The sequence below is a fragment of the Thalassophryne amazonica genome, chromosome 6 (assembly GCF_902500255.1).
Source record: "Thalassophryne amazonica chromosome 6, fThaAma1.1, whole genome shotgun sequence".
Lineage (NCBI taxonomy): Eukaryota > Metazoa > Chordata > Actinopteri > Batrachoidiformes > Batrachoididae > Thalassophryne > Thalassophryne amazonica.
Genome location: NC_047108.1, coordinates 117,193,058 through 117,217,037, shown reverse-complemented (window position 1 = coordinate 117,217,037; position 23,980 = coordinate 117,193,058).

The following is a 23,980-nucleotide window of genomic DNA, read 5'->3' as shown; positions in this document are numbered from 1 at the left end:
AGAAGTGTGGTCCCCTTATTGACAGAGCTTCTAACAGTGAAGAGGGTAAATCTATGTGGCTGGCCCAAGTTACCAGTCAACCCATCAGCCGGGGTGAACCAGCACGAAACCATTATGCCAGGTTAGTGTTGGAAGATCCCAATGATGAAGATTCCCATATTGCTCGAGCTAAAGCTGGACTAGACAAAGATCAAACATTAGTTCAAGTGTGGCATGGGCTAAAACAGACGATTTTGCCACAACGCTATGTTAGGGCACTGAGAGAGGTCACTAAGGGAAGAAGAGGGGAGATAACCTTTGTGAAAATGCCCATAGACGGCACTACAGTCCCACAAATGGATGCGGTGGTGAAGAGCTGGGATTTGCAGCAGCAGTTCTATGAAGAAAACAGAAAGAAGGAGAGCACACCGAGATCAGGACAAAAACCAGTGGGAGTGGAGAAAAGAAATTCAATGCCTAAACCACCACCTCCTCAGCCACATCAAACACCACAGAGGAATAATCAAAGGCCTCCAGCTGGACAATGGAGCTCTCGGCCGAGAAGTTCACCACCTCCACCACCACAATCGCGACCTACACCTGTACCTCGTAGTGGTGGCTATCTCCCTAAAGAGGAGTACGACAAATTAACTCCAGAACAAAGGAAAGCCCTCCAGGATGTCCGCCAAGCCTCAGCGGCAGCTGGAGGGCAGAAGAAGTAATGGCTTTGGAGGCGCGGGTCATGCTAGACCATGCCTACTGGGAGGGGGACAATATCTACACTAATGTGGATGAAGAACCGTACCTGGTGGACACGGGAGCAGAGGTGTCCATGACCCGCAGAAGCCTCGAGACCAAGGGATACCTACTGATCCAGTATGCAAATGCGGCAACGGAGAAAAGACCATTTGGAATATGGAAAGGGGTAGTTTGGATAAAAGGCCCCTTTAATTTGATAACAGTCAAGGATTTGAGAGAATTGCATCGGCCCAAAAGGCTTCAAAATCTAATAAGAAGACGAGTGAAAAAATTACAGGCAAAAGTCGTACGAATGGATATGACTCCAATTGGAAAGAGTCCGGTAAGCTGGTACAAAGAAGTGGATGTACCAGCTGTCACAGAAGAAAAGATTGGAGAAAGTGATTTCTCTGAAGCAGGGAAAGAAAAATTGAGGGAAATTATCTCCAAAGCTAAAATAGCACGATTTAAAAATGATTGTGGAGATTTGGGGGCTAAATACATTCATGTCATCGAGGGAGGACTACATCCACTGGTGCGACAATATCCCTTGAACCCTGGAGCGGTTGAGGAAATGGATAAAATAGTAAAAGAATTGGAAGCTTCGGGGATCATTCGAGTGGAATTGAATCCGATCACTAACAGCCCCATCCAAGCAGTTAAGAAGCCAGAGTCGGCAGGAGGAGGCTGGAGACCAGTAATCAACTTCAAGGCTCTCAATCGACGAACAATAGCCAATAGAGCGAGTTTGATAAATCCCCAAGGAGCACTGAAAACGCTCCAAATTAAGAGATACAAGTCATGCATTGATCTGGCAAATGGATTCTTTTCCCTGCGATTAGCAAAACAGTCACAAGGGAAAACAACATTCACCCATAAAGGGAAAAGTTATGTGTGGCAACGACTCCCGCAGGGATACAGAAATTCACCAAATGTGTTCCAAGCAGCAGTAATGGAAATATTAAAAGATCTGGGAGTAACAGTCTATATCGATGATGTGTTTATCGCAGATGATGATGAAAATGAACACCTAATGCGGCTGAAAAAGGTGATTCAGAAGCTCACAGAAGCTGGATTAAAACTCAACCTGAAGAAATGTCAGTTTGGACAATTCAAGGTTAACTATTTGGGATTCCAGCTATCATCAGACCTGGGACTCTCAGAAGTATACCGAGAAAAACTGAGTCAGATTAAACCACCGCAATCTGAGAATGACCTACAGAAAATATTGGGATTATGTAACTATGTGAGAGATCATGTTCCACACTATCAGAGATATGCAAAGCCCCTTTATGCTCGTCTCAAGAAGAAACCTAGTGGACAAGAGCAAAAGCAATGGATTTGGACAGCTACAGCTCAGGATTGCTTGGAAAAGCTAAAGAAAGCCATTCAAGACGCAGTTAGGCTGGAGCCGCGTAGTCTGACTACTCGTCTGCTAGCCGAAATAAGCTGTGAAGAAGAGGATTCGGTGGTAAAAGTGAGCAACGAAGGAGGGGGTATGGTAACTTTGTGGAGCTATACTCTGTCTTCGATTGAGAGAAAATATCCACCAGAAGAAAAAGAACTGGCAGTCCTGGCTAGATACTGGAGTGCGTTAAAAGAACTTGCACAAGGTCAGGGAATAAAAGTTATCACTCAAAGCCAAGTCCACCGGTTCCTAAGAAAAGGAACTATTGAGAGTACTAAAGCCACAAATGCCAGATGGGGAAGGTGGGAGGACATCCTGCTAGACCCTGAGCTGGAAATTGGGCCAAAACAGTCGGCGACAAAAAAGCTGCCGAGGGGAGAGGCAACCCCCTATGGAGCCATACGACTGGACTATGTTCACTGATGGGTCGAAGAAGGGTACAGACAATATAGCTTATTGGGGCTATATTCTGAAGTATCAAGATAAGGAGAAATATCGTCAAAAAGGTCAAACGCCAGGGAGTGCCCAAGCTGGAGAAGTTACAGCAATACTGGAAGGACTCTTGGAGTTAAACAAGAGGAGAGTAAAAAGGGCTAAAGTGGTTACAGACAGTCATTACTGCGCACAAGCCCTGAAAGAGGACTTATCCATTTGGGAAGAAAATGGATTTGAGGGAGCTAAGGGGAAGCCTGTAGCTCATATGGATTTGTGGAGGAAAATAGCCGAGTTGAGGCTAACAATGGACTTAGATGTGGTACATCAGAAGGCCCATGTAAAGGAAGGAGCACATTGGAGCAGGAACGAAGAAGTGGACCGCTATGTGCAGCTGAGAAAAGTCGTCGTTGTCGGGATCGAGAAGTGGGAACAGACACCCAAGGGAAGGGTAGTTCCAAAAGAGTCCGTGAAAGAAGTGGTGCTGGCCATACATGAAGCACTTGGCCATGCAGGCACCATTCCCACATGGAAGGAGCTGGAGAAGCTGCAACTTTGGATTCCGAGAAACCAAGTCTGCCGAGTCCTCAAAGACTGTGAAGTATGTGGTCGATACAATGCAGGACGACGAGGACAAAGGGTGGATGGTTTCATCATAAAGAGTACTGTTCCATGGGGATCAGTATGCATGGATGTTGCCGGGCCCATGGGGGTGACCGGTAAAAAAGGAGAAAAGTATCTGTTGGTGTTTGTGGACTCTATGTCGGGCTATGTGACTGTTAAGCCTGTGAGAAAAGCCAACGGCAGCAGTGTGATCAGCATGTTGGATCAAGTGTGTTCAAATCTGGGGATACCTAGGGAGCTGAGAACGGACAATGGGACACATTTCCGTAATGCTCAGGTCAACCAGTGGTGCCAGGAAAATGGAGTAATGAGAATTTACTCGCCCCCATACACCCCTCAAGCAAATGGAGTTATGGAAAGGGCTATTGGACTGGTGAAAAACTGTATTGGGAAGAATGCTAACACGAGGGAATGGAGTACTAAGGCCCTGGAAATTGGACAGGCCCTGAATGACCGCCACCATGCCGGCAGGCCCACCCCTTCGCAAGAACTGAACCAACGCCCATTTTCGACACCGGAAGTGGGGTGGAGTCAGACTAAAAGGGACGGAGAACCAGAACCAAAGATCCCATTTAAGGTTGGGCAGAAGGTGTGGGTGAGAGCTCGAGATCACCTAACCAATACTGCTGTTAAACCTAAGTATGAGACCACAGATACAGTAGTGAAGATACTGGACAGCAACACAGTACAATTGAAGAAGAAGGGAATCCAAGGAGTAGAGCAGCTGAAGCCAACTCCTAACTAGACAAAACCAGGAGCTAAACATGGCCAAAAACACCCAAGATCTTCCACCCTTCGTCAGAGTGGCCACTGTCAATGGGGTGGTTACCTTAAGAAGAACAAAAACTGATCTCTGGGCAGGCAGAGCCCTGAAGAAACTATATCATGCAAAGAAAGGATTTTTATCTTGTGAAAAGGAGATATTACAATGGGAAAAATTTGAGAATCACTGTGTGATTTGCCGCGAAGAAGTACAGCTGACGGTCCAATGGTCGGGACCTGGGGTTAGAAAACCCCCAATTCCAAATGGGGCAAAACATGAGTTCAAGCAAATACTTCACAAGCCGGTGAAGGTTTTGGATGCACTGGTATGTGGGTTATGCTGACTAGACCAGTTGCCAAGAATGGTCTTTTACACCCAGTGGTATATACGTGGAGACGATGTGGATATGCAGGTGTGCTCATGCTATTGGAATGGACATGCGATCGAGTATTGCCTGGTGTGTCAAGCAAAAACTCATATGGGAAGACTACTGCATGTGGCAAGAGCAGAAGGATGGCAAGTGAGAAGGTTTTTGGACCCCCTGAGGACCTTTCACACCGATGAAGCCTGTTGGGCTAATCCTGCAGCAACAGTTGCACTTGATCAAGCTGAAGGGAATCAAGGCAGCGGTGACATGAGTCCAACGGCACCAAGTGTCTACTTGATGTTGGAAACAACTAGAACAGGAGGAAGAGACCAAGCTGCAGGAGGTGGTGAGCGAAAGCCGTCTTTGTTGCATAAAGCTATACATCAAAGTTGGTCCCATGGTCCAGGGTATGGGTAAACTTATGACCCTCCAATAGACACAGTGCAAATTCCACTGGTGTTCAGAGTGTATAGAGATCCGGAGCGACCCGGATATACAGACATGATGGGAGGACTGACCGATGATCAACAGTAAAAAGCCCAAGAAGAAGGATGGATTGGCCCTTGGGAATTGACAACTTGGGCCAAGTTGATAGAAGAAGTTCTAAAAAACCCAGAAATTCCACTGGAAGATGCAGAAGAGGTGCCACAAGAAAAAGGGGGCAGAGAAACTCTCCTGCATTATTTTACCACTGGACTAGACGCCTGGGGAAATAAAGCAGCAAAACTGAAGAAGAAGTCAGCCGAGTACCACGTGACACCTGAAGAATGGGTGAGAAAGAGGAGGATACAATCTTTGGGGGGAGTGGCTAGCAGAGTGGACACTCCTAGTAGGCCGGACCAAACACTTAAGGTGCAGCTCACAGTGTTGATGGTATTGGTCCCCTATGTGGGGGTTTACTCTGTCGGGGCACATGTTGACCTCCTGGAGGAACAGCAGCAGTCGTTACCCCAACCGACTCAAGGTGAGGAAAAATCAGGAAAGCCTCAGAGTCGCTGGATGTCTCCCTCCATTTTCCGCGGGATAAGGAAGAAGTAAAAAGAAGCGGCTGTTTGCAAAATGTCGCAAGGACCAGATGTAAATAGAGTACCCATTATCAATAATCGAGGAAGATTTGGACCCTATATACAATGTGGCATTGGTGCTGAGAAACTATACTTAAATTGGCCAGAAAAAGATTTTGATGAAGAAGATTGGGAACTAGCATCTAACGGATATTATGTCTCAAATTATGAATATAAAAGAGATGCCGACTTAACAGAGACAACAGGACAAAAATTACTTGCTGAACGAGTGCTTAGCGAGGAAAGTCTGCGGCATTGGTACATAATAGGACGCCGAAGAATACCCCAATCGGTTCCAAGATGTCCAAACACCTACCCCTGGATATTAAATGTGGTTTACCTACAACTCAAAGACCTGAGATTCACATTGAGATGGGGGATTAATTACGTTGAGCCACTCCAAGGAGTCTATGTTGAAATATACCTTAACCAGTGCTTGATCTGGACAACAAGCCCCAACATGTGACGTCAAATGTACAGACGACTGCAAGACCCAAGATATCACGTTTTAGATAACCAGACATTAAATTTGAGACTTATCGATCAACCTTGGGCCTGTATGAGCTGCCTACCCCCAACCGTACCAACAATTTTTGTAAATCAAGACTTCTTGTACCTGTACAAAAAAGGAGTCTGGAACTGTTGTCAAACAAGGAAGATTCAGCTTTAAATTGAGCCTAAGGATCAAGAAGAGAAGCCTATAGTTCCCCTTTATCTAGCCTTATCACAGACCAGGTATTCTGGAAAACTGTTTTGGCAGCATTGGCAAGATCTATGGAACTATGTACCCCCACATCAGGTACAGAGGATCCCTGAAGGACCCCTCCCTAAACCTGATAGGATAATTGTTACGATGTGGAAGTGGGCGTGGAAAGGAAGGGATTCAGAACTTAAGCACCCATCTCCCATCTACACTCATCTCTTTAAGAGACAACAACTACTCCCTATAGTGGTGCATCTTGGGAGAAAGAGAAGCAGACCGATGGCGGAGTGACAACTCACTCTGAATCATGCTGCGGACCTTCAAACTGGATGAAAATAATGTAAATAGTCTACGATCCGGTACACCATATTTGGAATTACCCTACAAGAAAATATGTTTAAACTGGCCACAAAAGGATTACAAAGAGAAAGGATGGGTGCTGGGAACAGGAGGATACTTTGTAGATAATGATTTGTATAAAAGGACTGCTGACCTTGCAGAGCCAGGATTGTACACTCCTCTGGAAGCTATTGTGGACAAAGTTGGACAACACTGGTACTGCCCTGGGGTCGGATGGAAGTTTTACCCAATTCCTCGGTGTCCAGACTCATACCCCTGCATCTTAAACGTAGTGCATGTACAAAAAAGGGGCTACAGATTTAAAATAAGGTGGGGACCTAATTATGTTGATCCATTACAGGGAGTGTATGTGGATATTTGGCTTGGATCTTTCCAGATCTGGACCAGTAGTCCCTATATGTTTAAAAGACTTCAACTACAAGAGGCACGTTCAACTTTCTATTTGATTGAGAACCAAACTTTGCCAATATGCACGATGATACAGTACCTCGACATCGAGAAAGGCGGAAGTCTCCCACCTATTAGAAGTGGATGGCGAACCAGAGTACTAGTGGGGCTTTGGCAACCCCCAAGGGCTATACTGATATGACTTAGCATAAAGTCGAGAAGAGGACTATTCCGGAGATTGACTCCTCTGTACTCTGTGATGGTGCAGTATGTCTACAGTGGAACGGCATATTGGGACGCCTATGAGGATATCTTGCACCTACGTAGAGAATTGAATCCTGCATCTTCACAGTGTTTCTACACACCCCAGGGACCACCGCCTGAAATGAAGGAGGTGACAGTCGTCACTTGGAAATGGGCGTGGCGAGGACTAGATATTAGACTCCCATGGCCATCTCCCTTGTTAGTCACCCTTCTTCAGCAACGAGCATCAAGCGTCTCTGTTGGGAGCACGAGACAAACAACAGCACCTAAGATCATCTATCTCCGAGATGGAAGAACCACGGGAAGACAGCGTGATCACCACGCAACCTCAAAGAACCAATGAAAGACCAAGAGAAGAGGAGTTTGGCATAGAAATGCCACTACTGCAACGACCCCAAAAGCTGGAGCCGCTGCCACCAGTACCAAGTGAATTCTACTACGAAAATGTTGGAAGAAAGCAGCAGCAACAAAGCCAGCTGCAAAAGAAAAAGTGCCTCCAATGTTGGAGTTGGATGGCTAGAGTTACAGCATTATTAGTCGGCGTTGCTGTACTTCTAGCTATCCTGTACTACTATGGTAGTACGCCCTGGACCTTAACCCATATCAGGGTCCAGTACGCAACAACTAAGACTTTCCAACAGACATGTTGGGGAGTTGAATCAAGAAACATCTACATGATATGGGACCAGAATTCTACACAGAAATGGGCAAAGATGAAGAACCTAACCCAGCAGATGCTAAAGAATGAGTGGCTGCAATACTTGAACGACAGTGGGGAATTTCCAACCGTCACCACCAATTACAACCTGACCACTGGAGCAGACATCCTTCAAAACCTACAAGTGAGGGATCAAGAGATTATCGTGGCAACCATCTTACGGTTAAAACAAAGAGAGCGAAGAGAAGTAGGCTGCACTTGGATAAAACCTGAACCTGGCGAGCCAGCCTGGTATTGCTCATGGGGATGCAGAGTACTACTAGGCTATCGAGCAGGATATTTGGAAAAAGAAGCTGTTTTTCCAGCATTACCAAGACATGATGTTTGCAGAATGATAATGCCTACCTGGAAACATTGGGGTAATTATAACCTCAACTGTGATAACACCCGCAGAAAAGTGCCGAAAGTGGATACTACATCTACAATAGTCCCTCCGTTGAACGACACTATCGGTATGGTAGCAGGAATACTATATTATATTCCCACCAGCAGCATCGGTGGGATCCACAAAGATATCACCAACACAGGGAAAAACCAAACCACTCCCTACATCGCCAACACAAGATACCCAGCAAGTATTAGAACCAAAAGTTAAAAGTATTGATAACACGGCTAAAAAAAGATGGAAGAAGATTCATGATTATTGTGTAAAAGAAAAAGTAGCAAAATTAGATAGATGTTATTGGAATCGACCTATTGGATGTAAATCTCAAAACTACATGGTGCTTGCACCAGTCATCGATTTGATAGACAGGATTACTTGGAAACAGAAACAGGAGGCAAAACATGATGAATGGCTTAACGACACCTTTCCATGGGTCTGGAGCATTCCACTGATACATTTTGAGGGGAATTTTCCAAAGGGATACATGTGGACTGGGCATAGTTTGTGGGGTCCACATAAAGCAAACTTCTATGTGCAAAAACTACCAAAGCCTGATGAGCTAAGGTCAGTACCTCAGGAAGATTTTAGCAAAATTGATCAATGCGTGGCGAATAGAATTTATGAAAGCTTACATGAGACAGAATACCATAATAATTTGTCTGAAGGTTCTGGTAAATCCCCCTGATGTCCCATAGACCAAATTAAGACAGGGAATTGGCTAAGATGGGTATATAACTGTACACAGTTGTTACAGATTCCAACCATTAAGGGGACCCTTCAAGCATGGCAGGAAGGAGTTAGATGTAGTAAGGACGTCACCTGGTGGGGAATGGAGAAATATGAAGTTGAAGATTGGGTATTCCCCTGTTTGGATCAAAGTAATAATTATTGGGTTAAATATCAATACATCGCCACTGTTGTGTGGGCCGCCAGAAGAGGAGGTACTGCTGGCCCACCACCAGTGGACGCCCTGCCTGAAGTGCGGGCTTCAGGCACGAGAGGGCGCTGCCGCCACGGACACAGCCGGGGGTGACAGCTGTCACTCATTATCTCTTGACAGCTGTCACCCATCTACTCTACATCATCTCACTCCATAAAGACCAGACGTCATCTCCACCTCGTTGCCGAGATATCGTACTTCTTTGGAGGTAATAGACTCAGCCGTTTGTGTTTTGCAATATATCTGTATATTGCGAGTTTCTGCAGGAGTACCGGTCCCTCTTTCTGTGGAAGCTGAGTGAGTGCAGGACGGCACTCTTTTCCCCTGAGGAATCACTGCGGTACTCTGCAGCATATTGAGTGAGAGGTGGAGGTGGCATTCCCACCGTTGTTGTTACGGGGTGTACACACACCCACACTTGACTGTCTTTGTTCTTCGCCAGCAGTACCAGATCCGACAGTCGGGGACGGTGATCACCAGGGAATTTGGGACTTGGCAGCTCCAGTATTCACCAGGTTCGGTGGCGGCGGAAATCGTGTGGTTCCGGCTCTTCTCAGGACAGACGTCTTCTATCCTTGAGCCTGCCCACACGTCACCTTTGTGGATTGACTGTAATCATATTCTGAGATTGTCTGTATGTTCGTTGTGCACCTTCACAACATTAAATTGTTATTTTTTGGCTCATCTATTGACCGTTCATTTGCGCCCCCTGTTGTGGGTCCGTGTCACTACACTTACACAACAGCCACGGTCTACTCCAGAGACAGAGCTACTTGGTCCAGTGTACTCTGGAGACCAAACCCTTATGTTACGCCACGGCCCTGGAAAATGATTTGTAACAGACTTAATACCACGTGCACGATAAGCCTTGCCCGCCAAAATTGTAGGAATGTTCCCAGCTGGGAAGGATATTGTGACGCTTACTATGACACTTACGGCCATCAAACAGTTTGGGAGAAGAACAGTGCTGGCATATGGATAAGAGCTTTTCCACCCAACGTTGGATGTGCCAAGGCTGTCCTGGGACATGGAATGTCGAAAAGGAAGCAGGTCCTAGGCCACATAGTGCCATTTGTTGGTGATGCTTTGATAATGCTTGAGGAAGGATGCGCCTTCAAGAAAAGTCTATGCGAAGGACGAGAAATTGTCGGTTACGAATGGTTGGGACCCAATCGGATTTACAATAATGGTACGTGTGAATCGCCTGCAGAACATTGGTTGAGCTGTGGAAAAGGAAGAGGTCGGCATGAATGTTCTTGGTGGGAAAGAACGCAAATAATAGCTGGAGGAATCATCACCACTTTTGCTGCAGAAACCGGAGAAGTCATTAAAGAAGGTCTCGAAGTGGTGACTGGTTGGATTGGACATTTATTTGGATATCTTTGGCCCTATCTGTTAATCATTATAGGACTTATTATTGCTGCAGTGATTGGATATGTTTTGTTAAAAGGAAGTTTCGCAGCCGCCCTGCGCTTGTGTGGGAGGAGCACACAACGCAGTGATATGGAGCCCCTGCTCCGTTAGGGGAGGAGCAATGAAGCCTACAAAGCCCGACGCCAAGACACGCCCTGTTCATTCTGACTTGGGGGAGTGAAGGAAGAAGAAGCATCTACATAACAGCGTACAAACTTAAGGAGATAAGTAAAAAGAATAAGAGAGCACAATGTCCAACAATACTGGCGGCGTAAATGACACCATCTTCAAAGTGAGTAGAGTGGAGTTTATTGCACTACTGTTAGTATGGCTGCTATACTGCTGTGTCGGCCATTGGGACTTATGACAACCACTGCGAATAGTAACGCTACTACATGGATGTGTCAGATTGGCGATCATCAATCTGCACTACGGTCAGAGTGACTTAGGGTTGTCTTTATTCATCACTCACGTCCTCGGTCGCTTTACTCTCCAGTTTGACTGTTGGGGAATATGGCAGTACACATCAATTACAATTTGGATGGTGATAGATATGACAGCAATGTTTTACGCCCCAGCAGTGACAGCTGACATTGTGTGCGAAGCTGTGATGGCCTTGACCCTATTGGCGTACAGAGCTACGTTAACTGGAGACGTACAACGCAAGAAACCCTGGCTCTACAAACTTGGACTTATCATAATTTGGGCCTTAGGATGGGGAATATTATCAGCTTATACTGGCTGTCCATGGTTAGTCAACTACTCCTGCTGTTATGGTTTACGACCTATGATGCTTGCTTCCCACGTACGGCTCCTTCAGCTACAGCGGGAATGACAACGTCACCACAGTCCCACTCTCCTACGGTGATCATGAGGCGTCTCTGGCGTACATCTGAATAATCCCGACGAACACTTTTGCTTGCTTGCAATATAATAGTTAAAAGACTAATGTTTCCTCTTACACTATAGGGGGATATAAGATGTATTCATTGTCAAGCCACCCTGGAACAAGCGCTCTACTTCTGGGAGATAACACCGACTCTGTGGTGCCCGATGTGTTATGCCAACAACTTCGCTGTTCAAGTGGCACGGGGAATAGTGGGACGGAAGGATACTTCTTTTCTGCCCCAGGTACCATCAGAAGCATACTTAAAAATTGAGATCGAGGCAGACATGATCTGGCATTCTCTCTTGATTGATCAAATACGAGCTGACACTATAGTGTCTCCAGAGGGATATATGTATTGCCCCGTGTTTACCAAAATGTGGATGTATCCTACGGGAATAAGATTCTCCACAGCTCATCTTGCCGATGGCCGGATCGTGGCTATTGGTCCTTCATTACCACCAGTTCCACGTTCACCTCCACAGCACACTGCGGAGGTTGGGGTGCAAACCGAGGAAATGAACTGCTGTTTGGAGGCCCTCACGCAGGTGTTCCTGGATGAACACCTTCAACAGCCCGAGCCTGAGGATATTCTTGCTGAGGCTTCACCTCGAACGAAGGATACATCACCGCGGCCATCTACACCAGTTACATCGTGTTATACACCCGTCACCCCCACTTCACCATGCACACCATCGTTCCCTGACGGATTATCATCTCAGGAATATGAGGCAAATCCGCCTCCATTGGGATTACCATCACAATCACCACTACTGGAAGAGCAGCCTTCTGACGGCGACGGCAATCTACAGGTGGGCGGAGAGGAGTACGTGGTGCTGGATGAGTGTCGTTCAACTCCAGCTCCTCCTGTTCTGTCTCCAATGGTGGATGAAAAGGAAGTGCTCACCCTTCATCCTGTCGACGACGACGAGGATGTTTTTATGGATGTATAGAGAGATCGGCGGAGCTTCAAGTCATGGAGGGGGTGTCAGGAAAGATGACTTTAAGTTTGCTCTCAGCTTGTTTTCATCTTGGAGTATAATACGTGCCATGGGATTAATATACATGCTGTTGGATTAAACTGCACAGTTTTTGGTACCTGAGGTAAGTGAGGTCATGCCGGACTTTTCCATTGTAAATGGGGAGGCCCACGGAATGAACTCGGTGGTGAAGACGAGGGAATATGTCTAAAAATGATTCTAACATGACAAGTATGATCAAATGAAGTAGTAATGTGTTAAAATTAAGAGTTGATTAGAAGATGTATTTTACGAATAAGTGAAATGAATGATTATATGAGTTGTTTTTCATAAAGAGTGCAGAGTCAGAGAAAAAGAGGAAGTGAAGAAGATGTCGCAAATGGGGCAAGAAAAACTGATGTGAAACAATTGACCAAATGATTAAGATGTTGGTAAAATATGAAATAAATAATAAGGAATGAGAATGTTTGTATATGATCATATGAATTGTTTTTATGTGAAAGAGAGTTGTAATGAAATGATTGAATATGATTGATGTCATTCTAAAGAAATGATTTAAAAGAATGAATTCTCAGAAAAGCTGAAGTATTAACAGAAAAGAGGAACTTGAGAAATAAGTTACTGGTAGGGGCTGCGGAGATTTCCAGTAAAGCAGAAGGAGAAGGGAGGAGGTTTTGCGTCAACAGCGTCCCCATGGTAACCAAGATCATCTGAGGATGACAAGAGTCAAGAACATATATAACCTGTTGAAACACCAGAAAACGGGGTTATTCTTCCAGGGAGAGGTGCTGTTGCCACTACTCCCCTGCTACGAGGAGATCACAAGACTTGACCATCTTGTGAGCATCAATTGGAATCGTGGAGTGAGAGGATTGGAGCCATAAAAGATCATTTGAGAGAGATTTCAACTCCCACTCAGGCCGTCCAGTCACGAAGTAGCAGAACGATGGAGGATAACCACTGGCCTTAAGTCTGAGTGGGGAATGTTCAACGATTTCTCTCTCAAGGAAGATCACAGCATACCAGAATGGATTAGATCAACCTTTGGTTGATTGAAGACGGAATAAATTCTTATGTGGATTAACTTCCTGAAGGATTACAATATCACACAAGGATCGTGGTCAGCTAACGACTAATAGCTGATGAAGAGGAAATCAAGTTCACCGAGCTGGGGACCCTAACCTCAAAAACCTCCTTCCCTCACTCCTAGAAAAAATTGTTAAGTCAATCCAGTCTCAGTCAAAGTAAGATCAATCAGAATTATTGAATTAAAAAAAATCTCTGCCAATCATTATTCTAATTATATTTGAATTACTGTTGTGAAATTATCACCATATAATATATGTTGATTATGTTATCGGCACTTGCAAAACCTGCAATAAAATTCCAAGCATGCAGTTAAAGAGTTAAGGCTCGGACATTGGATTATTGATGCTTCTTAAGGTGTAAAAGTTAAGTTTATTAGGTGTACAACATCAAAAGGCTCTAAAAGGTTAGTCTGGTTTTTTAATGAAATAACACATCCTGGGGACTCGCTGTACGAGTCACTAAATTTAAAATCTAGCAACATTCCAAGAGCCCTAATCCATAAGAGGAGAGCTGCCGTTAACGGGCGTGGCGGTTCATATCCTGGTTCCTGAGAAGGCTATTCGACCGGGGTGCGAGATCAGCTTCAGCGGGGTGGACGTCCGGATGGAGGCAGTGAGCATCTAGACGAATCTCCTCGCCACCAGCTTGAACAACCTTTGTGCAGCCCTGCCGGGTAATACCCGTGGAGACACGAAGGTCGGACCCCAGAGACGGAGAGCTGGTTTTTACACAACACGCTCATCGGAGGGTGAGCGTGTGCCGTGTATCTAAAAGCAGGATCTGACACCTCCAACACACTTTTAACATACTCTTCCTTTAAAATGACCCCAACACCATTTCTCTTCCTGTCCTCACCATGGAACAACAACTTGTACCCACCGCCGATGCTCCTGCTCTTACTTCCCTTCCACTTGGTCTCTTGCACACACAATATGTCTACCTTTCTCCTCTCTATCATATCAGCCAGGTCTCTCCCTTTACCAGTCATACTACCAACATTCAAAGTCCCCACTCTCATTTCCAACCCTTCTAGTTTTCCTCTTCTCCCGCTGTTCATGGCAACGTTTTCCTCCTCTTCTTCGTCGTCTTCGCCAGGCAGTAGCCCAATTTCCACCGGCACCCTGTTGGGCAATAGCACTGGTGGCGGACGTTGTTAACCCGGGCCGCGACCGATCCGGTATGGGAATTCGATTCTGAGTCTGCATAGTTGGGTTGGCTTGTTTTACGCCGGATGCCCTTCCTGACGCAACCCTCCTCATTTATCCGGGCTTGGGACCGGCACTCAGAATGTACTGGCTGCACACCCCATGTGGCTGAGTTATGATTTCTTCACATCTGCGAGGCATTAATTTTGTTGGTTTGGAACCAAGATTTTGCTCATTTACTAGTGTGCTTGGGGCAACATGACCTCTTCAAGTATTTTGACATATCCAGACTGATCCATAATATCCGATATGCGATATATAGGCCCAACACCATAGTAGGAGAAACATGCCCATATCATGATGTTTGCACCACCATGCTTCACTGCCTTCACTGTGAACTGTGGCTTGAATTCAGAGTTTGGGGGTCGTCTCACAAACTGTCTGTGGCCCTTGGACCCAAAAAGAACTATTTTACTCTCATCAGTCCACAAAATATTCCTCCATTTCTCTTTAGGCCAGTTGATGTGTTCTTTGGCAAACTGTAACCTCTTCTGCACATGTCTTTTATTTAACAGGGGGACTTTGCGTGGGATTCTTGCAAATAAATTAGCTTCACACAGGCATCTTCTAACTGTCACAGCACTTACAGATAACTCCAGTCTGTCTTTGATCATCCTAGAGCTGATCAATGGGTGAGCCTTTGCCATTCTGGTTATTCTTCTATCCATTTTGATGGTTGTTTTCCATTTTCTTCCACACGTCTCTGTTTTTTTTTTTTTTTTTTTGTCCATTTTAAAGCTTTGGAGATCATTGTAGATGAACAGCCTATAATTTTTTGCACCTGTGTATAAATTTTCCCCTCTCCAAACAACTTTTTAATCAAACTACGCTGTTCTTCTGAACAATGTCTTGAACGTCCCATTTTCCTCAGGCTTTCAAAGAGAAAAGCAACAGGTGCTGGCTTCATCCTTAAATAGGGGACACCTGATTCACACCTGTTTGTTCCACAAAATTGACAAACTCACTGACTGAATGCCACACTACTATTATTGTGAACACTGTCTTTTCTACTTTTTTTTACTAATAGCCCAATTTCATAGCCTTAAGAGTGTGCATATCATGAATGCTTGGTGTTGTTGGATTTGTGAGATCTACTGAATCTACTGGTACCTTGTTTCCCATGTAACAATAAGAAATATACTCAAAACCTGGATTAATCTTTTTAGTCACATAGCACTACTATTATTCTGAACACTGCTGTATATATATATATGAGGTCTGTGAGAAAAGTATCCGACCTTTTTATTTTTTTCAGAAACTATATGGATTTGAATCATGTGCACTTGCATCAGACAAGCTTGAACCTTCGTGCGCATGCGTGAGTTTTTTCACGCCTGTCGGTTGCGTCATTTGCCTGTGGGCAGGCTTTGAGTGAGCACTGGTCCACCCCCCCTCATCGGCTTTTTATTGTCAGGGAAATGGCTGAGAGGCTGCCGCTGTGCTCCATGAATTTTTTTTCAGAAACTGTTAGAGACAGCCAGTTGGAAACCATTTGAAAGATTCAGATAGATTTCGGTGAAGATTCTATCAGTATCACAGGGATTAAGGACCATTAAAACTGGATTAAAAACGGCCCACGGTGGCGGAGGGCGCACCGCGCCCCGAGCGGCCATCAACAGGCTGGAACGAGCAGATCACTTCCAAATTTAAGGCTCTGTTGATGCAGGACATCGTGTGACTAGCAGAGAAGTTTCAGAAGAGGTCGGGATCAGCACTTTATCGGCACATTCCACTGTTAAAGGAGTTTTTGTAATGAAAGACGTGCGGACGGATTCGCGCATCGCGATGCAGCCGCTCATGGCATAGGACAAACAACACCTCCGTGTTGGAAGTCTCACAGGACAAGTTGGAACATGCCCAGCTGTTAACACTTTATCTACGGCGATGGCGCCCACGCCATATTTTCCATATGCATATTTTTTTTTACCGTAACTCTGCCATAGTTTGTCCAATCCAAATGATTCCAAGTGCATTGTTAAGCTAACACCAAGGGCTTTCCAATGATATATGGTGTATTACGGCAAACGTAAGTCTGTGACGTCATAATGCAGAGGAAAAACACGGAAGTTTCACACTAGTGCGCCGCTGATTCTCATTACCGTAAGTTCTCATGTAAGCCCTCATGTTGTGTGGGCCGCTGAAGAGGAGGTACTGCTGGCCCACCACCACCAGAGGGCGCCCTGCCTGGAGTGCGGGCTCCAGGCACCAGAGGGCGCTGCCGCCTTATGGGAGTAGCCTGGGTGACAGCTGTCACCCATCACCAGACTCAGCTGTTCCACTCAGCACAGATATATATCAGGAGGACGGCGTCTCCACCTCAGTGCCGAGATATCGCCTTACGTTAGAGGTAACGTTCTCTGCATTAATATTCTGATTAACTGGCTAAAAGATTTGTTAAACCTTTGCAGGACAGCTGATTATTGTGAGCTAAATTGCTTGGAGAAGTACTCACCTTTCTGCAGTATTGACGTGAGGTGGAGTCAGCTTCTTCCCTCTCTGTGTACTGGGTGCAGCCGCATCCACACCTGTGTGTTTGTTCTCTTGCCAGCAGTACCGGATCCGACGAGCGGAGGCAGTGGCCACCTGGGAATTCGGGACTTGGCGGTTCCAGTATTTCCAGGGTTCGGTGGCAGGGGAAATCTGGGTGGTTCCGGCTCGACTCGGACGGACGTCTCCTACCTTCGAGCCTGCCCACACGACACCAGTGGAATTCGGTGTAAACCCAAATTGTCAATTGTTGTATTGGTTGTGCATTTTCACGACAGTAAAACTTGTTATTTACTTTCTCCATTGTCCGTTCATTGCGCCCCCTGTTGTGGGTCCGTGTTCCAACACTTTCACAACAGGATATCTCGGCCAGCGTCATGGACCCCGAGGGGCGTCAACCGGCTGTTGAACGGCCAATGGAAGACCAAGGCGCGGCGGAGGCTTCGGGAGGGGTAATCGGTGAGTTGCAGCGGATTCTCACCGCTTTCACCTCTCGGATCGATTTAATGACTGAGCAGCACGTTCTCCTGAACCGCAGGGTGGAGGCTCTCGCCGCACAAGTGGAGGCAGGCCCTTCGGGCGCCGCTGCGGCTCTCCCTCCCGAGGACCCTGCGCGCGAAAGTGACGTTCCACTGGTCGTTCAACGGTCCCTTCCTCCGTCCCCAGAAGCATACATAAGCCCTCCAGAGCCGTACGGAGGCTGTGTGGAGACGTGCGCGGACTTTCTGATGCAGTGTTCGCTCGTCTTCGCACAGCGTCCCGTGATGTACGCGACTGATGCTAGCAAAGTAGCTTATGTGATAAATCTGCTTCGCGGGGAGGCACGTGCTTGGGCTACAGCGCTCTGGGAGCAGAACTCACGGCTCCTTCATACGTACGATGGGTTTGTACGGGAGCTCAGAACGGTGTTCGATCATCCCAATAGAGGAGAGTCCGCTTCAACCGCACTACTGTCAATAAGACAGGGGCGTCGGAGCGCAGCTGCCTATGCAGTCGCCTTCCGCATCGCGGCGGCGAGATCCGGCTGGAATAGCACTGCCCTCCGCGCTGCCTTTGTAAACGGACTGTCACTGGTCCTAAAAGAGCACCTGGTGGCTAAGGATGAACCGCGGGATTTAGATGGGCTCATCGATCTAGTTATACGACTCGACAACCGGTTAGAAGAACGCCGTCGGGAACGAGGAGAAGGGCGTGGCCAGGCACGCGTCGTCCCTCTCCCTTCCGGGTCCGATCGAGCTCCGCCCTCCCCACGCTCCTCTGTTCCTGCGCTCCGTGCGCCAATGGCTCCCCCTGCTGACGAAGCTATGGACACGAGCAGGGCAACATTTAGGGCACCTGGAGCACAAAGGAGGCGGGCCCACGGAGCTTGTTATGTGTGTGGCTCGAGTGAGCATCTCGCCAACGACTGCCCCGAGCGGTTAAACTCCAACGCCTGCCCCTAGAGACTGGGCCAGGGGTGGGCCAAAATATTCACGTGGGACACACCCACATTGCTACACGACTCCCAGTCACGATCCTGTTTGAGGATTCAACCCTGAAGGCCCCAGCACTGGTGGACACGGGCTCTGAGGGGAATCTGCTTGACAGTAGATGGGCCAGGGAGATAGGGCTCCCTCTGGTGGCTCTTACCTCGCCTGTGCAGGTTCGGGCGCTAGATGGCTCCCTACTCCCACCAATCACACATAAGACACCTCCAGTAACTCTGGTGGTGTCAGGTAACCACCGGGAGGTGATCGAGTTCTTTGTGACTCAGGCCACCTCCCGTGTGGTTTTGGGGTTTCCATGGATGCTAAAGCACAATCCCCGGATCGATTGGCCGTCCGGGGTAGTGGTTCAGTGGAGCGAAACCTGCCATCGGGAGTGTCTAGGTTCCTCGGTTCCTCCCGGCTCCCAAGCTAAGGAGGAGGTCCGAGTCCCGCCCAATCTGAAGGCGGTGCCGGCGGAGTACCATGACCTCGCTGACGTGTTCAGCAAGGATCTGGCTCTCACGCTTCCTCCCCACCGCCCGTATGATTGTGCCATTGATTTGGTTCCAGGCAGTGAGTTTCCGTCCAGTAGGCTGTACAACCTCTCACGGCCGGAGCGTGAATCAATGGAGACCTACATCCGGGACTCATTAGCTGCCGGGTTGATCCGGAATTCCACCTCTCCGATGGGTGCTGGTTTCTTTTTTGTGGGTAAAAAGGATGGCGGGCTTTGTCCATGCATTGATTATAGGGGGTTGAACAAAATCACGGTTCGCAATCGATACCCGTTGCCCCTGTTGGATTCGGTGTTCACCCCCTTGCATGGAGCCAATATCTTCACCAAACTTGATCTTAGGAATGCGTATCATTTGGTTCGGATCCGGAAGGGAGACGAATGGAAGACGGCATTTAACACCCCGTTGGGCCATTTTGAGTACCTGGTCATGCCGTTCGGTCTCACTAATGCTCCCGCGACCTTCCAAGCGTTGGTAAACGATGTCCTGCGGGACTTCCTGCACCGGTTCGTCTTCGTGTATCTGGACGATATACTCATCTTTTCCCCGGATCCTGAGACTCATGTCCGGCATGTCCGTCAGGTTCTGCAGCGGTTGTTGGAGAACCGCCTGTTTGTGAAGGGCGAGAAGTGTGAATTCCACCGCACTTCTTTGTCCTTCTTGGGGTTTATCATCTCCTCTAACTCCGTCGCCCCTGATCCGGCCAAGGTTGCGGCGGTGAGAGATTGGCCCCAACCCACAAGCCGTAGGAAGCTGCAACAGTTCCTCGGTTTTGCTAATTTCTATAGGAGGTTCATTAAGGGCTATAGTCAGGTAGTTAGCCCCCTGACAGCCCTGACCTCACCAAAAGTTCCCTTCACCTGGTCGGATCGGTGCGAAGCCGCGTTCAAGGAGTTGAAACGGCGCTTCTCGTCTGCACCAGTTCTGGTGCAGCCCGATCCTAGCCGCCAGTTAGTGGTTGAAGTGGATGCCTCGGACTCAGGGATAGGAGCGGTGCTCTCCCAGAGCGGGAAGACCGATAAGGTCCTTCACCCGTGTGCCTATTTTTCTCGCAGGTTGTCCCCCGCTGAACGGAACTATGACGTCGGCAATCGGGAACTCCTTGCTGTGAAAGAGGCCCTCGAAGAGTGGAGACATCTGTTGGAGGGAACAGCCGTGCCATTCACGGTTTTCACTGACCATCGGAACCTGGAGTACATCAGGACCGCCAAGCGGCTGAACCCCAGGCAAGCCCGCTGGTCACTGTTCTTTGGCCGTTTTGACTTCCGGATTACCTACCGTCCCGGGACCAAGAATCAGAGGTCGGATGCACTGTCCCGGGTGCACGAAGACGAAGTCAAAACGGAACCGTCGGATCCCCCGGATCCCATCATCCCGGAGTCCGCTATCGTGGCCGCCCTCACCTGGGACGTGGAGAAGACCGTCCGGGAGGCCCTGACCCGTGTCCCGGACCCCGGAAACGGACCAAAGGACAGACTATACGTCCCACCAGAGGCTAGGGCTGCAGTCCTGGACTTCTGTCATGGTTCTAAGCTCGCCTGTCACCCAGGGGTGCGAAGGACCGTGACAGTCGTCCGGCAACGCTTCTGGTGGGCATCCCTGGAGGCCGACGTCCGGGACTACGTCCAGGCCTGTACCACCTGCGCCAGGGGCAAGGCCGACCACAGAAAGACCTCAGGGCAGCTACAGCCACTGCCCGTGCCTTATTGCCCCTGGTCCCACTTCGGTCTGGACTTCGTCATGGGTCTCCCGCCGTCCCAGGGAAACACCGTCGTCTTCACGATAGTGGACCGTTTCTCCAAGGCGGCCCACTTCGTGGCCCTCCCGAAGCTCCCAACGGCCCAGGAGACAGCGGACCTCCTGGTCCACCACGTCGTCCGTCTGCATGGCATACCATCAGACATCGTCTCCGATCGCGGTCCCCAGTTCACCTCACATGTCTGGAGGAGCTTCTGCCGGGAACTGGGGGCCACGGTCAGCCTCTCGTCTGGGTACCACGCCCAGACCAACGGGCAGGCAGAGCGGGCGAATCAGGAACTGGAGCAAACACTTCGCTGTGTGACAGCCGCGCACCCGACGGCCTGGAGTACCCACCTGGCCTGGATCGAGTACGCCCACAACAGCCAAGTGTCATCAGCCACCGGCCTCTCCCCGTTTGAGGTGTGCTTGGGGTATCAGCCCCCCTTGTTTCCGGTGGTTGAGGGAGAGGTCGGTGTGCCCTCAATCCAGGCCCACCTACGGAAGTGCCGTCGGGTGTGGCGGGCCGCCCGCTCTGCCTTGTTGCAGGCCCGGACGAGGGCGAAGAGACATGCAGACCGGCGGCGAGCCCCGGCCCCCAAGTATCGTCCTGGGCAGGAGGTCTGGTTGTCCACCAAGGACATTCCTCTACAGGTTGACTCACCAAAACTACAAGAACGGTACATCGGACCTTATAAGATCCTCAAGGTCATCAACCCCGCCGCAGTGAGGCTCCAGCTTCCGGCCTCACTGCGGATCCATCCAGTTTTTCATGTTTCCCGGATCAAGCCTCTTCACACCTCACCCCTCTGCACCCCGGGTCCGGCGCCGCCTCCTGCCCGGATCATCGACGGAGCACCGGCTTGGACTGTCCGCCGGCTCCTTGATGTCCGTCGGATGGGCCGGGGTTTTCAGTATCTGGTGGACTGGGAGGGGTACGGACCCGAGGAGCGCTCCTGGGTGAAGAAGGGCTTCATCCTGGACCCGGCCCTCCTGGCCGACTTCTACCGTCGCCATCCGGACAAGCCCGGTCGTGCGCCAGGAGGCGCCCGTTGAGGGGGGGGTCCTGTTGTGTGGGCCGCTGAAGAGGAGGTACTGCTGGCCCACCACCACCAGAGGGCGCCCTGCCTGGAGTGCGGGCTCCAGGCACCAGAGGGCGCTGCCGCCTTATGGGAGTAGCCTGGGTGACAGCTGTCACCCATCACCAGACTCAGCTGTTCCACTCAGCACAGAGGTATATCAGGAGGACGGCGTCTCCACCTCAGTGCCGAGATATCGCCTTACGTTAGAGGTAACGTTCTCTGCATTAATATTCTGATTAACTGGCTAAAAGATTTGTTAAACCTTTGCAGGACAGCTGATTATTGTGAGCTAAATTGCTTGGAGAAGTACTCACCTTTCTGCAGTATTGACGTGAGGTGGAGTCAGCTTCTTCCCTCTCTGTGTACTGGGTGCAGCCGCATCCACACCTGTGTGTTTGTTCTCTTGCCAGCAGTACCGGATCCGACGAGCGGAGGCAGTGGCCACCTGGGAATTCGGGACTTGGCGGTTCCAGTATTTCCAGGGTTCGGTGGCAGGGGAAATCTGGGTGGTTCCAGCTCGACTCGGACGGACGTCTCCTACCTTCGAGCCTGCCCACACGACACCAGTGGAATTCGGTGTAAACCCAAATTGTCAATTGTTGTATTGGTTGTGCATTTTCACGACAGTAAAACTTGTTATTTACTTTCTCCATTGTCCGTTCATTGCGCCCCCTGTTGTGGGTCCGTGTTCCAACACTTTCACAACACCTCAATCTGAAAAATGTCAACACTGACAGCAAGCCAAGAACCCATGCTTTCCAACAGTATGCTATATGTTGCATATATTACGGTAAAATGCGTTCGGTGACTTTTGAAACAAGGGAAAAGTATGAAAAAGAGTGCAAAAGTGACAGAAAAGTACAGAGACAGGCAGCAAACATAAATGTAGTAATTTCTGAGGAAAAGGCAGGGTGTTAGTGTCATTTGTGAAGGTGTGTGTGCGTGTTTGTGTGGGTGTGATGGCTCCATCAGCCACAAGCCACTGCCCGGTGCCAACAAGCAGTGGAAACCCACCTTGCCAGCGATCCACAAAGGGGCGGCGTTCTTGCAAGGTTTGCAAGAGGTCAACCTGCTGGATGTGCAAACTTTGTAAAATTGGCCTCTGTCTTCAGCCAGACAGAAACTGTTACAAACAGTACCACACTGACTAATTTTGATTCTTGGTTATATATTTGTATATAGTTTGACACTTTGTTTTATTTATAATGTATAATTTTGCACAAAATGAGTGATCAAATGAGTGATTTATTACACATTTTAATAATACAGATAATAACTAATATATTTATATATAGTTTGCACTTTGTTGTTATTTTGATACTGTTGACCATAAAATTTTATTACAGAGATTAAAGCATGCCATAGGTATTAAAGGCACTGCGCTGCGGTGGTTTGAATCATATTTATCTAATAGATTACAATTTGTTCATGTAAATGGGGAATCTTCTTCACAGACTAAGGTTAATTATGGAGTTCCACAAGGTTCTGTGCTAGGACGATTTTTATTCACTTTATACATGTTTCCCTTAGGCAGTATTATTAGACGGCATTGCTTAAATTTTCATTGTTACGTAGATGATACCCAGCTTTATCTATCCATGAAGCCAGAGGACACACACCAATTAGCTAAACTGCAGGATTGTCTTACAGACATAAAGACATGGATGACCTCTAATTTCCTGCTTTTAAACTAAGATAAAACTGAAGTTATTGTACTTGGCCCCACAAATCTTAGAAACATGGTGTCTAACCAGATCCTTACTCTGGATGGCATTACCCTGACCTCTAGTAATACTGTGAGAAATCTTGGAGTCATTTTTGATCAGGATATGTCATTCAATGCGCATATTAAACAAATATGTAGGACTGTTTTTTTTTTTTTTTTTGCATTGGCGCAATATCTCTAAAATTAGAAAGGTCTTGTCTCAGAGTGATGCTGAAAAACTAATTCATGCATTTATTTCCTCTAGGCTGGACTATTGTAATTC